Genomic DNA, 16,731 nt, shown 5'->3' with positions numbered 1-16,731 from the left:
AAATGATATGTATTTTCTGGGGCCTCTGTAATTAGAAATGTGATTGTACAAATGTCTGAAATCGGTTCTGTTTTGAAGAAACTGGCTGAAAGCCTGTCCTAATCTGCACACAAAATTTGCAGATCTGAAGGTCTCCTTGTATTGTTACCAACTAGAGGTACGAGGGTGGGCTGATTCAGCAGCTAGGAGAATGGTGATTCTAGCTGACAGGCACACTCCTCCTGGAAATGTCAGGTTGACCCTACCATTTAGGAAAACAGAGTAGAGAGGTAATGGAAAAGGACACTAGGACAGAAATATTATAAAAGCATTTTTATCTCTGCTGGGGAGAGGGTACATGACTGCACAAGGGAGGAGTTCTAATCCCTTATGTAAACTGTGCTTTGTACCAAACATACAGTCCAGACACGTTGATTGAGGAACTGAACGAGGTATTACTGATTCTCAATGCCGTATTTCAGTCTAAAGAAACTGGCTCTTTTTTCCCACCATGTATTGCTTATTTATAATCAATACCTTCTAATTAATTCTAAAGCATTCCTTTTAGAGTAGAAAGGTGCTTGCTATTTTCTATTGAGGTATCTGGTGTTCATTTGGGTTCAATTTCTTCGTGTTTCTAAATAATCCTGGCTGGATTCATGTAATGTAAAGTTGTTAGCATTTGATCTTTGAATGGGATGCATCCATTTGAAGGTCAGTGCCGAAAAGCCAGGAAATTGCTTTTAATTTTATGTAATTTATGGTTTATTTGTGAAACTCACAGAATTTCACATTGTAAGACGATTTCCTGGGATTCTGTTTCAAAAGGCCACTGCCTTTTAAGGGAAGATGAATACATTTTGTTGCTGTTATTGAATTTTCCAAACAAAAAAGCTTGAAATGCTATTTACTACTAAGAAAGTACAGGTAATTATTATAGTTGCTAATGTCTTTGTTCAGAATCCTTTCTCTGCCTGTCATATGATTATCATATCTCTTGAAAGAGTTAAGTAACTGTTATGGTTTAGATCTACAATGTCTCTGAAAGGTCTCATGTGTTTGGCAAATGATTGAATCCTGGGGCACTATGGTCATCAGTGGCCGTATCTTGGCCCTGTCTCCTTTCTTCTCTCTCTGTTTCCTGGCTGCCGCTGGAGGAATAGCTTTACCCTGCCATGCCCGTCTACCAGGCCATTTCTGTCTTGGAGCAAGCTGACCACATATGGACTGAAACTATAAAGCAAAATAAATCTCTTCATTACTCTGTGCGTGTTGGCTATTTTTTTCCTGCATGACTAATGTAGAGAATTGGTGACAGATAAGTCAGATCATTGCTGTTACTGTACCAGACCATGTGGTTTAGGAGCCTTGGGAACTGATTTCTGTGAGGAGATGGGGAAGATTTGAAGATACAGGCTAGCGAAGCTGTAAAATGCTGTAAGCAGGGCCTGATGAGTGATTCTAGCCAGAGCTCAGAGGACTAGATTGCCAACAAGAATGCTGACAGTAGAGGACAGGCTCAGGAGGTTTTGGTTGGAAACAAGGACTGCACTGGCAGTTAGACTACAGCCATGTGTGTTATGCTCTCACAGAAAATTTGTCTTTATTTTGTTTATGTCCTGAGACTTTTTAGGGGACTGAGCTCAAGGATGGTAGACTATTAATCTGGTAGGGGAAACTTCAAAGTAGCCCAACATTTAGGCCGTGGCACTGGTACTGCTAGCTATCTTTAGTCTGATTTACAATGAGGATCAGGAGCAAAAAACAGATGTGAAAAGTTTGCAGTTTCATTAAAAAAAAGAAGTGCTTGCAACATTGGTGCAAAGAACATAGTTGCTAAAAAGATTAGGAAGAAAATGAATCAAAATACTTTGAAGCAGGACAAGGAGGAGATGAGATCATCTTGGGAATCAGCAAAACCCATCCTTCACAGGCTCAAGGGTACAAAACTGTAAATGTTTCATTTGAGGGGAGAGACCCTGTTCATTTAGGGTCGCCTAGCAAACTGGCTATCCAAGATTTGTTTCACAGAGCTCAACCATCCAGGCACTCAAAAGCCTGTACAGCCAAGATCCCAGAGACACTGGCTACTGCTTCAGCTGGTGGTAGACCTCAACACCATCCACATGGTATTGGTTTTAAAGGTATGCACAGTGCAAGACTCACAGGGTCATGGAGACTTCCACCTACACTTCAGAAGAGGTGCTTGCTGGGAGGCCAAGCAGTGTGCTTGTGAGAGGGCAGCATGGGGAGTTGGGAGTGTGAGGCTAAAAGTGCAGTAGAAACCTCAGGTAGTTGGAGATCCCAGAAATATGGAATATTTCTGGAGGAAAACTGTAAGCAGTGAGCTAAGCCAGCCTAGGAAAGAGGCCATGTGGGCTGTTACCAGCTGTCCAAGCCCTTCAGATCTCACATTTGGCACCATTTGTTCCAGGTGCTTGACATGAACCTGCAGGATTTAATGTTTGCCCTGCTGAGTATTGGTCTTGATTTGGGCCAGTTCCTCCCTTTTGGAATGGGAATAATTACCCGTTGTCGCTGTATATTAAAAATATTTCACTTTTTTTTTTTAAAACAGGGGCTCACAGCTCAGAATTTGCCCTGAATCTCAGAGGAAACTTTGGACTTGGAATTTTGGGGGATATTGGAACTAGTAGGACTTTGGTAACTCTTAGAGATGAATTAATGCATTTTGCATAAAAAGGAAATACAAGAGGAGCCTTTTGGGAACCAGGAGTGGAATGTTACTACTTAAATCTAAAATATTCCCCCCAAATATAATGTGTTTTCAAGATGATTGGATGGTTGGGGTGCTATACTCATCTGTGGCATTTTCATCCTTTGATTAATTCAGTGCCTGAAGATGCTGTTCGGATGGGACCTGGTTGGAAGTAGTCACTGGGGTGTCACCTGGAAGGGTATATTCTTGTTCTGGGGTCCTCTCTACATCTCTGCTTTCTGGGTGCCATGGGGTGGTCATCTTTCCTCTGCCAGGCCCTTCCACCATGTATTTTGTGCCTTAGAGCAAGCTGAACACACATGAACTGAAATCATGAGCTGAAATTAACCCTCTCTCTCTCTTTTCTTTTTAAGCTGTGGGAGGTAAGTATTTTATCCCAGTAAGGGAAAAATGACCAATAGAGTAACAAAGAAATGTGCTTTTAAAATCTGTGAAATTTGGGTGCTTCCTTTTTCTTTTTGATATGAGCAAAGCAATACTTGGTGACTAAAAGAAAAGTAATTACAAAAAATAATCTTCACAAAATATGAATTATTCTCCATGCTTTTCCCCTATAACTCCAGTGCATTTCACAACTATCTAACTTAAAAATTTGTCAATTTTTAAGAACAAGAATTGTGGTGCTTTTATTGTCAGGCAAAATCAGGAATGCAAAATAAACTTCAAGTTTTATATTTTCATTTATTAAGTTATTAAAGTATTTTATTTTCTAACTTTTGTATTTATAAGATTATTGAAAAGAAATTTAATCTGAAAATTTAAGATACCATGAAAATACAATTTTGATATTGATCAGCTTAAGCATTTCTAGTAGCTTTGATTTTTAGAGTTGGAATCTGGTAAGGTTAAAAATATAACAAGTGCCTAAGAGGAAGGACACGGAGATATTTGTTAATTTTTATAAAGTGACTATATCGTGTCTCAGTTGTTCTATTGTGTTGGTTTAAAATTGTAAACTGATTTTTTCCTAATATATTCTGTCAATTTCTAGAAATGACATGATTCTTTGAACTAGTACTGGAAGTAGAATTTCATTAGTAGCATTACCGTCTCTTAGTTGATTGGCTGAGAAATCATATGATCAAACAAATATTTGAAGTCATTAAGGCAAATCAATCACTTGTGAATAGTATTTTTATAGTATAAACAAAGATGATATATGGAAAAATAGACCATTGATATAATGGAAACCTTAATTTGCAGTTAAACCTTAATTATCCAAATTCATAAGATGTAAAAAAATAAGATAAAATGACAAAGATAATTCAAGAGATGCTTCAGAAATAACTTGTATGTGTTATTAATGTGATTAATAATATTTTAGGGAAGACTTCCATCTATAATTAAAATGTTTATGGTGAACATCAAAATTAATTTTCATTCTTTGATTTTCCACCACTTAATGACATAATGAGACCATCCAGAAATATTCTGTGTGACTGTTAATAGTGATGCGTCAATTAGAGTCAATTAAGAAATTTCCAGATTAGGAAAGCACACCTTTGGGTATCTGGTTGGCTCATGGAGGTGAAAACTTGGGTACTATACATGGTCCCTCTTCCCTTCTTCTGTGGCATTGCTCTGATTCCAAACCACCATGAGGTGAGCAGCTTTTCCTTACCAGGCCCTTTTACCATGTTTTGGCCAACGATGGACTGAATTCCCTAAAACTGTGAGCCAGATTAAAACTCCCTTGTAAGCTGTTTCAGATATTGTGTTCCAGTGATGAAAAGCTGACAAATACACTCTGGATTTTGGAAATCAGTCAGTCTAGAAATAATTTTGCTGTATGTAATTCATTAAGCAAGCCACAACTGGGTAATTGAGAATTTTCTTCAATCAGCAGAAAGATTCAGTAGAACAATAGCTCAAAAAATTACAAAATGTACCAAATGTCAGAGGGTCTTTGCAATAGTGGCAATTATTTCATTGTGGATATAAAATATGTTTTCAGTGAAGTTATGAGGACTCCCAAGCCATGTACTATAATGTGAAATCTATAGCAGCTGTATCAAGAAAAGATGAAACTGTATGGTGGTGGAAAGTCATCTAGTTTTCCAGAGTTTCCCCAGGGCCATCCCTAGTGCAGGAAGGGTCTCTAGCAACCTAGCAAGCTTTTTGTGGGGACTATGTCTACATGAATTATGTGATTTAAGATGCATTGCAAAGTTCATGGTGTCCCAATTTTCAATAAAACTTTGGAATAATTGGCAAAGTAGTGGCACTTACACATTTGCTTATTGCATGCAAAGAGTAGCTAGGCACTGTTTCTTCTTGTTCTTTATTGTCAGGGCATGGTCCTTGGCTACCTGTTTATCTCCCACCATGTGGAAAACAGGTAGCAATGCTGTTATTTTTCATCATGCTATGGTGCTTCAGATCCTGTTTGCACTGAAACATTATAGAGCTTGCCTCTACACTTCTCTAATACTATTTATTTAATTATGGTTGCAATATTACTCAAGAGACCACATCATCCATCACGCCACTCCTGAATATTGACTCCCGTGACTGTCTGAAAGGTTGTTACAGGGCTTTGTTGTCAATGACTACAAATGTAAATCTTGAGCAGCATATGCAGGAAAATGTTTATGACAAGCTCTTGTTGCGTTAAATTTACTGTTCAGAATTTTATAGCTTCAAAATAGAATAATAATGCTCTAATTACATATTCTTATGAATCCTTTAGGTGGTGGTCACCTCATTCCTGAGATGTGATCTCATTTGATGTTGACTCTACTTCTGTCTTCTGCAGTTGTTACCAGTGAGAAGGTAAGTGTGGGACCCAGGGAAGGAGACAAGAGCTGTTCCATTGGCACAAGAAATGCCCATCCCTTGTGCAGCATGGTTTGAAACCCATCTGGTAGGGTACTACATAGGTACCTGATGTAAGGCAAGACTGGACATGGGTCCAAAGACTTGTTGGGTGTGGGAAAGCAAAGATCCAGGAAGCTCGTGGAGGAGATGGACCTGAAACTTGGGGTGGAGCCTATGGCGAAGAACAGAGAGTCCTGGACAGAGGGCTCCTGCTCCTTCCTTCTTCCTTGGAACTATTGAGTGCAGGTAGCTCCACAGTCTAAAGAGCGTCACACCAACCCATGTGTGTGGCTCAAGCCTGGGGGACAAGCCTTAAACTTGTCCTATGTCCTTTATAAGGGAGAGTCATCCAAAAGCAGCAGGTCAGGCTCCGTGCTGAGACCTACTCTTGTTAATTCTTTCACAGTCTAATGAAAGGTGAAGTGTGTTAGTGAGCAGAGTCTCTCTCCTGGAGGTTCTTTGCAGTGTTTACCCAGATGGGATATGAGAAAGGGCTAGAGGCTCAGAGAGTGCTCCTTAGAGGGGAGAAACATGACAAGGGTCCTGTTCTAACCTGTGCAGATAGTTTTGCCAGAAGAGCTGGTTCCAGGCACCAGAGGAGGACTAAGAAAATTTTGTGGAAGATGATTTAGGGCATTGGGCCTCCTGAGCTGCAGGCTCAGGACAGAGCTCCTGCTTACATGGGTCTAAGGGCGACACTGGGTTTCCTCTTAGTTCTCTGTGGCTCTTTGTTGCACTAACAGCTGCCTGACACAACTCTTAGGTTTGTTCTTAACCTGGTCACAAGTTACCCCAAATGTTTCCTCCTTGTTGTCCCAGTACACTGCTTTCAGAGACGTGCTTTTAGGGTCTCTGCAGCAGAGGTGAGGAAGCTAAACGTTTAAGAGCAAATTCTCACCTCTTAGAGCATTAACATAAATTTACAAGCACCGACAGACAGTACCTGTGACAGCCATCTCAATTTCAGAACAGTGGACTGAGCCTGGAAGAGGAACTTGCAGCCCATGGAGTCTACACAGAGAAAAGACTCAAGGAAGTCAAGACCACTATTATTGCTCACTGTGTTTGCATTTAAATCGATGAAAGTAGAATCACTTGTCACTCCAGGGAAAAAAAATGAATATATGAGTTTTGTGGGAGCTTCTGGAATCACAAGTTATGGCTGGTAATGCAAATTTGTTTTTTAATGTCTCATTGCACTCAAATAACAATAATAACTAGTGAACATCTCACTGTCTTTTTGTACTTAGAGTAAACAGACATGAAAAAGTGCAATTCGAAAGCCATAGATCAAATATTGCATTTTATGAATTTTAGAACTACAATAATTAGAAAGACACGCACCTTCTGTGAAAAAGTCATACTTTTTACTTCTTTGGGGTTGCTATGGAGAAAAGATGCGGTAATGATTGGAGGGTGGAATTTTATTTCTGCTCTGAGCATAGATGGACTCCAGACTTCAATTTAACCTTAATCTGATTTCTTTTGCTTTTATGTTTTCCTCCCCCATTCTTCTCCTCCTCTTTTTCCCTCTTTTTTATTTCAATGTGATACAAGTAGATACTAATAAGGAAAATGTTTTTTTAAAAAGTCTTCTGTGAAAAAAATAAGGCAAAATTTTATAACAAATTAAGGAATAACATTAGTTAGTACACTCTGTACCACAATCTTACAAGAACGGCCAAAATGTTAAGAGTACAGATCTTACAAAGTGGCTCTTAGAAAAAGGAAACAAATAGATACTAGCACAAAACTGTCTTTTCCTGTTTTATCTTCTTCTTTACGGCGCTCTTCCTTCATGTGTGAGGAAATCGTGTTGAAACCCTAAGAAGACCATTTCCCTAAGAAGTTACCCTTATGTTGTTTTACAGTAAAATATGTTGACTCTCCCCCAAAACAGGGACTTCTGGAGAATGTGTATATTTTAAAAGAAGTTAGTGTTTCAGGTAGAACACTAGGTCTGCTGCAAACTCTGTACACAATGTAAAAATCTTTGGGAAACAGTAAATAGCCGATACCTATGTTAGAGGTGATTCATTGCTGATTTTTATTTTTTTGCTAATTCCTATGTAACTATTAAAGAAAGAAGAAAACTCTTCCATGTAGATGTGATAAAGAATGCTGCAGATTCACATTTGTCACTAAGGAAGGAGCTCCAAGAGAGATTAAATGAAATCAGTAACGTGATATTTCTTACTTAAATTTAAAGAGGAAATGTAGGGATATATATGCTTCTTTCTTAATTTTTTTCCTGGAAGGATATTTAAGAAAACTGTTAACTGTGGTTATCACTGAAGTCTAGAGTTGAGAGAAATGAGACAGAAATAGCTCGCTTAATCCTTAGTTAAGACATTTTGGTATCATTTCAATGTCCTTACCATGTTCTTTGATGCGGTAGACAAAATTCTCAGCCCCGAACCTGTCCCAACTCTCCAGAGGACACCCAGTGCCTGATTCCCAAGTCTATGGACATCATGTCTTTTACTCTTGAGATTTTATGATGTTGTAAGGTAGTTTACGTCAAGACAGTTCATCCAGATAGGCTTGGCGTAGTCACAGGAGTCCTTTAAAATCTGGTGCTGTTCTTTGGCTGGTCTGAAAAGATGACAGTGAAGTCCAAGGGATAAAACAAGCTGAATGTGCCATTGATGACTTGCAGGTAGAGAGGCCTCCAAGGGCAGGCGTGTGGGCAGCCTCCAGGAGCCAAGAGGGCTCCCCAGCTGGACCCAGCCAGGAAGTGGAGCACTTAGTCCTCCAGGTGCTAGAACTGAGTCCTCCAGGTAAGGATACCTGACTTCAGCCTTGGGAGCCCGAAGCAGAGATTTCTGACCTACAGACCTGCAAGCAAGTCAGAGTCACCAAGTTCGTGGTCATTTGTTACACAGCAGTAGAAAACAAATAATAGTTTCCAGTAACATTTGCAGTTAAGAAAATAAACAATTATAGTAGGAATTACCAGAGAAGCGAGATTATGGGTTTTTCCCCTCGATAATATCTTTAATTAAATAAAAGGCCTTAATAAATGCAATCTAACACAAAACCTGAAGGAGGATAACTTACTGAGCTACTGTAAGGAGAATTAGCACATCCACCAGAGTTGGATGTAAACTTACTGTATCTCAAGGGAGCCACGTTTTCTCATGGATTTCCGTTTACACCTTCATTTATTCACTACTGCCGAATCCTAGCAGAAATGTTACGTAACATTATAAATTAGCAATACGTTTTCAGGAAAAAAAAAGTTTGAAAAGCCTTGGCAAGGGTGTGGCTGAAGGCACTTTGGATCACGGACTGGACGCGGAGACCCCGGGGTGGGAGGCCGCGGCTGTCGGACCCCGTGTGTGCTCAGTGATACCGGTAACTCCAACGAACGCACGTGCTGAAAGAGTGCAGAGGCTTTTCTTCTGTGCAGTGCGCTTCCTCCCTAAGCAACGAAATTCCTACTCCTGTGCCCCTGTCTTCTTCACGTTCAAACACGACACCTCCTACAGTTCAGTTTCCTTCCCGCCCTCCCGCGGGCACGCGTGGCATCTGCGACAGTGCGGGCGTTTGTGTCCCTTCAGAATGAGGACGGGGAACTCTCATCCCCAGCGTGCAGGTGGATTTGGGCGTGACTAGGTCATGGAGCCTCCTGAGTGGAATCAGTGCGCTAATAAAACAGGCCTTTGAGTGCTTTTTGACCGTCCATCAGGTGAGGGTTCGGTGAGGAAAAAATCGGGCACTCAGGGGCCACGAATTTGTTGGTGGTTTCACCTTGGAGTTCCCAGCCTCCAGGGCAGTGAGAAATAAATTTCGGTGTGTATAGGCTGCCTGGTTTATGGTGTTTTTTGTTATAGTGGCCCAGAAGAACGGAGACAGTAGCTTACAGGGCCAAAGCATACAATTTGTATTTAATGATACTGACCCACTCTTTTGAAAATGGTTTCCATAAGGCTGAGTATTCATTTTTTTCCCCTCAAGCTGTCTGTTTCCTGTTGCTTTGCATCCATAAATTCAAATTCTTCAGGTGGGCAGTTCTGAGCTCTTCCCTGTTCACGGAGAGATGGGGAGCTTTTGGATGACAAAACCTCTTACATTTTACTTTATCATCATGCCCGGCGCAAAACCTGGCACATTCACATGGCCAAAAAGCATAATAAATGCCCCCCCCCAAATGAGCAACTGTACTGGGATAATATTCTCAGCAACTATTGGGCAATTCGAGTGTAAGTAATTTTATTTAATCTTTGGAAATTCTAGCTGCAAGATAGTTGGAAAGAATACTTCAGTTTCTGATGATGAAAAGAACAAGGACAGAAAGAAAGAACTGAAGAGTGTAGTGAAATTGTATCTAACGGATTTCATTGTCTTATCCATGCATCCATCCATCCATCCATCCATCCATCCATCCCAGGGCTGGGATGGTTGGCTTCTTTCTACTGAGTAGAGATTTAAAATTATCGATGTAAAGCCCCTAGGAGATGTGATTTTCCAAATAAGGACACATTCATGAGCACATGCTACCTCTCCCCGCTCGGCATCAGGGTCACGGAGACCATTAGGGTGCATTGAATGCAGGGACAGCGAATCCTCGTGCTACCTTAGAACTCCAAGTGGCTGCAAGCACAAAGTTTCCCCTTAGCTAAGGACATCTTGACCCAGTGCTAAATCTGTATCCATTTCTTTCTCCAACTCTGAGCTCCAAAGCTCAATTTAGCACCCCCCAAATAAAACAACAACAAAAAAACCTGAGTCGTGTTCCTTTCCTTTTGTGCCTCATTACCAACAAGGAAGAGTTGAAGAACAGGGGTGTGGATTGGCAGTTGGGCCACGATAATGGCAGGGCAGAATACTGACTTGCTTTTTGCAGCACAGAGCCTCCAAGTTACTGATATAGGGAAAAGATATTTTTCAAATGCAGAAATGGCCAAGAAAACCAAACCCTGTGACATCCAGGAGCCCCACAGCGACCTCCCAGGTGTCTAGCAAAGTTAGTGGCTTTCTCACTGGAGAACACAAAACCACCTTTCAGTGTGACTGACCACTGTCTCCTCAGGGCATTAATGGTACCATGTTGACAACGATCTCCTCCTGAACCTGGTAAGCAGCAAGAGGGACTCTTCTAAGTGCTGGCAAGGGCAGCTTTGCATTTTCTCTTCCCCAAAGAAGGCTTTTGTGCTTTTGCATAGGGCAAATCCAACCCTTTTACTAGGTTTCTTTTCTCGGGTCTATGGCTCCAGGAGAAGGAGAACCTCAGAGCCTCTGTCTCCACAGAGCAGAAGTCAGAAGCTGATGGTCCATGCCTGGACCCCATCCAGACGGCAGACATTTATGTTTCCTGGCACAATGTTTAAACTGATTTGAACTGGTTGCCAAACAATTAAAAGCCAGGAGATTTTTGTGTAAAACCAAATCTGAATTTTGGCTCTTTTGAAAGGAAAATCTAAATTTTGGCGACACTAGGCCTGGCTTCCCACATGGCAACTAGAGTTGGGTAGTACATTCCAGAACGTACCTTCCCTTCATGGGGGTTAGAAAACGGTGCTGTCCCTGGGCAGCTGGGTTATAAGGCTTCCCTATGCTAAAAGTTACAGCCCTCATGCATGACTAGTTTTGCCACAGTGGCCACTTTCTTCCTGAGCCACTTTACTCGTGACTGAGCCCTTCCGGCATTTCAGTTTATGACCACTGCCAAAGCTTTTGGCGGAAGTTGCTGCCTGCAGCATAGCTCTGGATGAACGAGGCCTGGCCTGGAGGGTTGTCTTTGATTTCTTTCCAGCAGAGATGGAGACAGGAGCATCTGTTTGACCCAGCTCCCTTTTTCCCAGAGAAGAACGCTTCACCGTTCTACAAGAATTCTATTCACAAGCTGGGTCTCTATCCCCATTCTCATCCTGTCTCCCTAACCGCCATTTCCTACCCCACATGGACTTGTCATGTCCCGATATCCCCAGCCTAGGGGAAGACCTGCCTGAGCAGGATGTAGCAATTTCTCTGGATGACCCAGAGCTATGATTCTTTTAACACAAAGAGTGTGAGGCAGACCTCGTGAGCCATCTTGAAATGAGCTGATTCCAGTATCAATGTCTGTTGACAGCTTGCTCGTATTAAACCCTGTCCCAAAGTGAACCCTATAGCCCTGATAATGGATGATACCATGGAGCCCAGGAGTCCCTCTGTGGCCTTAGCAGACCTGAGAAATAGTTTCTCTGCAACTTGTCAAGAGCCATGAGCTGTTTCTCTTAAGGACTGGGATGACAATCATCAAAATCATTCATGCAGTGCGGCTGTCTGTGATTCTGTATAAGAGGAGATAAAATCAAGTTAATATTATGCCATCTGAGAGTTTCATCAAGCGATTCACAAGCCAGGGCAGCCATGTGATAATTAGCAGCCCATTTTGGTGAGTGGATTTCAAATTGGGTTTGAACAATGGTCTTGCCACTTACTAGTTATGTGAACCTGGGCTGGTCACTTACCTTGTGACCCTCCCTGGAAAAATACCCTTGTATTCATGGCTCCAAATCTACGGATCCAACCAACTGTGGATTGAAGATATCAGGAAAAACATTAGATCTGTACTGAACATGTCGAGGTCTTGTTTCTCATCATTATTCCTTAAAGGATACAGTAAGATACTAACTTACATGGCAGGCATGTTGCATTAGCTATTATAAGTACTTTAAAGAAGATGTAACGGATATAGGAGGATGGGCATACGTTATTGGCCAATACTACAATGTTTTACAAGGGCTCATCAAAAACAGTGTGTGTTCAAATTAAATTTATTGTAATAAATGTACCACCACCCCCACAATATCCTCCTTCCTATTTGGAGCAAACTTATCCCATCCTTCTTGCCACTTTCTGATGGATGCTCTTCCGGATGTTATGTGTGGTGTCTTTAAAATGTTGATCAAATGTGTGTGCGTCTCCCAAGCACCATTCGATAGAATGGCGGGGTCATACTGACAGCATGTCCTCACCCCTCTTATTCACCACATCTGGTACCGTGTGGCTTCTACTGGAGACCCCTGCAGCTAGGTTCCAGCTCCCACTGTACAATATATAAAAGAACCTAAAAAACAGAACAAAGAGAGGCAGAAATCTGGGTGCCAGTATGACCAATGCTGGTGCAACTGACAAAGGCGCTGGCCAAGCCAAGCCACTAATTTTTATTGGTAATCAGTTGGGGTAAAGACGAGCTACGTGCAAGGGTGGAACTACATGAGAAAATTCGCAATCGTGGGTTTCTATGGAAATTAATGTAAGCAAGGCTCCTAAAGGACAAGACAAAGCATTCTTCAATTAGGAACAGAAAAGACAAAATACATGATTGTAATTAGAACATTGTCCTTTTAGTAAGATTTCAGTTGTGGGAACAGAATTTGGGTGGGAGTTACTCTGACCTCAGCTCGTAGGTTTTGGCTGTACTTACTTCTCAAAATAAGCCAATTGTGGGGTTAACTGTACAGTCTGCTTTGGGGCATAATCAGTATTGTAGTTTCCTGACATTTCTGGCTTTTATGCAATGTCAAAATGACCAGGAAGGGTAAATGTCTTCAGTCATACCAGGACACAGAGGCAGCCACAACAGCACAACTAACAACGTCATGAGAGAGGACTGCTTCAGAAAGTGAGGAGAGCAGCAGGCTGTGTGTTTGAAGAAAGAGTATTTTGAGGAAAATTAATGGCAGTGTGTCTTTTACTGACAGGAGTTGGTAGAACCATTTCCCATGGATTCCAAGGCGTAAGATTTTATTTAAATCATAACATGAATAGAACTAAGAGTGGCTAACATTCCTGGAATGCTTACTGGTTGGAGTAAATGAACTTCAGAGGTCTCAGGTTCCCACTCTATTGGACTGAAGGACAAACAGTAGTGTCTTGATTGGATTTTGTACGATTAAATGAGATAATGCTTGAGGCATGTACATAATATTGTTGGCCATTGAAGTCCCCACCCTCCTATAAAGGATTCAATCCAAAATATTGGTTCCTTTGTCTTCCTACTTGTGTCTTACTGCTTTGAATACTAAGAATTTTAGCAAATAGATGTGACTAAAGGTTGCTTTGCTCCATAAATATTTAACACATTGATTTTTACAGTGGAAAGTGTATCAATATATGAACATCAAGCTGCTGTTCTAAAGGTGTGACTTGTTAGCTGAGGCAGTTCATATAGGGGGTTAAAAATGATTTCAGAGTTTCCAATACTGCAGGATAATGCAATGGTTAAAAATGAAAATAAGAAAGTCTCTATAACAGTGTGTTGCTGCCTGTTCCCTTTAGGAATGAGTTCCTGGCTGCAGAAGACCCAGATCAAGCAGAATACAAAGGTCACAGTGCCAATTTCATCTGCAACTTGTTTCGCAGTGTCAGAGTCTTGGTTTTTAGGGAAAGACGGGTGGTTGCTATGGAACTCTTAATAATGATTGCTGCCTGTACCTCCATTCCTCATAGTCCCAATCTCCAATATAAAATCACTTAGAATTGTGCTGTAGGGCAGTAAACAAACTTTCGAGCAGGAATTAACTAGGCTCAGGCATTAGTGTCTTAATGTCGGAAATAACTTTCATTATAACCTCTACTTAAACTGGCAGCGTTGGCGGGGTTGAAGCAACTTCTGTTTGAAATGCACGCGGCTCAAACTTTGCTCTTTAGATGGGCACTGATAAAAGCAGAAGCATTTGGGGGCTTTCATCATAAAATAAATACTGAGAAATGGTTTGTGCAGAACTGAGTTTAGCGTGGGTCTTTTTATTATGTATACCGAGAGCTAGTAATTCAGCCATATGGATTCCTAAGTGGAAAGAGGGAAATATTCCTGTTGAAATATTTATCTGTGTACTTTTAAAAATAAACCCTGTGGAAAAAATGACATTTTTGCCTTATTTCTGCAAGGTCTGTGCTCCATATAATAGATGCTTCTTACTCCTGAATTATATTTCCACGATATGGATCTCAGTCCCTATTAATGTATAACTGATATTTGGGGAAAACTCTCTGAGTTCTTGAGCTACAGGTACATCAATGTAGGAATGGGTTATTGGATGGGTGGGAAGAAGACATAGCTAATTTCGGGACTTTACAGCCTCACCAGTAGGCAAATAACTCAGCAATAACAGAATAAATGGCTTCCGTCTTCACAATGGCCGTTCTCTGTAGTCACTGAAGTATGTGTTTCCCAACAATTACCTGGCTTAATTCTCTGTTTTATTGCTTAGGATCTTAATACTATTTCAAATGCAGAACACAGAATAAAATGTGATCATCAGTAAAATTTAGAAAGATGCTAGAGTGCTGTTTTCCACTGAGAGGCAACTAGTTTCTAAGAACAAAGGGAAAAGGCATTTTTTTTGGAATAGGGAATGTAAATATTACATTAGCTCTGGATTCCCCCAACTCTTCAGCAGCAAAACGTGACAGGAAGTCTGGAAAGGTTAAACAGGCACACGTTGGGCCGGCCGCGAAATTAAGTCTTCTACCTGGTCTGCGGCCTGGCAGGAGACAAAGGTTGATCTGAAGAAATAAACCGAATGTGCGTTTCAGTAAATTCATGTTTGCAGGGCCATTTAAAGCACTAGCAGGTCTGGTACCATTCAATAAAAATGCAGATGGGTCTATCAAATTATCAAGCTGCTGCGGTAAATTCAGGTGATCTCCGGGACTGGCCAGGTGATGTCAAGAAAGTCAAACCTGAAGAATGAGAGTTGGGTTTCTAAATGAGATCAGGGAGAAAAGCAGAGTTAATCGGGGAAATCAAGACCGAAGCAATCAACATCCCTGCCACATTTGGAGGAGAGTCTAAAAATCAATTCCTCCTGCTCGTTGTAAAATTGTTCTGCCAAAAACTATGCTGTTGTGGACTTTTTTTATTTTTCAGTTTATTTAATCTTCTTTAACACAGCCATTGTTAGTTCAACAATTCAATTTTGGGGGTAACATTATTGTAAAGTAAGGACATAGCTGAGTAGGTTATACCATCCATACATTTTATTAATCCTATCCATTTGATTAAAAACCAAGCACAGTTTGTTAATGTTGTCTTGGTAACCTCTCCTCATAACATTGCTTACAGTGGTACCTACTAAAGGTAGAGAGTTTGCTCTCTGGGTCCGCTGTCTTTAAACTGTAAATTTACCAAACATTAGCATCTTGTAATTAAAAATAGATAAAGCAATATTTCAGTGCAATGTTAGGCAACACTACAAACTACCCTATCTGAGTGGATGTGTACACATACATAAAACACTAGTATGCTTTAAGAAGTTAAGAAACATGTTAATATTCAGTGAAATTAATGCAAAAATATGACTTGGCCTGGAAGAAAATTACCAATATGTACAGAAATGAAATAGCCTCCTTCCCTTCCCAAATCTGTGCATTTCAACATTGTATAAACTTCTATCACATTGTTTGGAGTGTAAAGATTATTCCAAATGTGGAAGACATTAAAGAATACCATGATCCAACTTCCTACAAAAGATACACATGTTAATTATTTTTGAAGATTTATATTCATTCCAATGTTAAAGAGACAATATGCTTCTGAACTTCTTTAGAGAAATGTTTGCAATGCCTTTTAGTTATGAAGGGGGAAAGCCCGTAGTTTTAGCACTATGAAATGTTATATTATTCAAAAATATTAGAAAATAAAAATACTGTGAAGACAGAACATGTTCCTCCAGGATATGACTTCTTTAGCACTGTTATTTAAAGAGTAAAATAATTAAGCTTAATACTGTAAATATGTCTCTTTTAAGCTCACACTTCTCTGCCTCCACTGTCTTTGGAAGTCTTGCTTCCCAACTCTCTTATTTTCAACTTTTTCTTCTTCTTCTTATTTTTTTTTTCTAAAACCCGACCTGACTCCCTCTCCCAGATCACTGGCTGACATCACCGTCTTCCAACTTTTCCTTCATCTGCAATAAAGCAGTGGGCTTCTGTTACCCGAACAACCCACTACACAGCCCCTTCCCACCTTTTGTAAATGTTTTCTTGTTAAAATTACAGTTACGCTTTGAGCTCTCACACCTAAGCACACCGTAGAATCACGCGCTCGGGAAACAAAGACCAGGCTCACGGAGGACCACAAAGCCCCCCACGTCACGGGTGCACCATTCAGTGAGACAGCAAAACCACCTCGGCATGATGGGCGTCTCCGACGGAGCGGGATCGAGCCCCGCCATTCCCTCCCCGCAGCCCCGCAGGAG

At 40.8% G+C, this 16,731-nt stretch overlaps 1 long non-coding RNA gene across 1 annotated transcript; it reads left to right on the top strand.

The window, feature by feature from the left end:
- Window positions 1–5,334: 5,334 nt before the first annotated feature.
- Window positions 5,335–10,312, top strand: LOC117283440. Its single transcript, XR_004514434.1, has 3 exons — window positions 5,335–5,491; window positions 6,504–6,701; window positions 8,196–10,312. It is a non-coding gene; the product is annotated as an uncharacterized LOC117283440 (long non-coding RNA).
- The last annotated feature ends 6,419 nt before the right edge of the window (window positions 10,313–16,731 follow it).

The sequence above is a fragment of the Fukomys damarensis genome, unplaced genomic scaffold (assembly GCF_012274545.1).
Source record: "Fukomys damarensis isolate Sample0158 unplaced genomic scaffold, DMR_v1.0_HiC HiC_scaffold_26, whole genome shotgun sequence".
Lineage (NCBI taxonomy): Eukaryota > Metazoa > Chordata > Mammalia > Rodentia > Bathyergidae > Fukomys > Fukomys damarensis.
The sequence above is the reverse complement of the archived record's forward strand: the minus strand, read 5'-3'. Positions and strand labels throughout refer to the sequence as shown.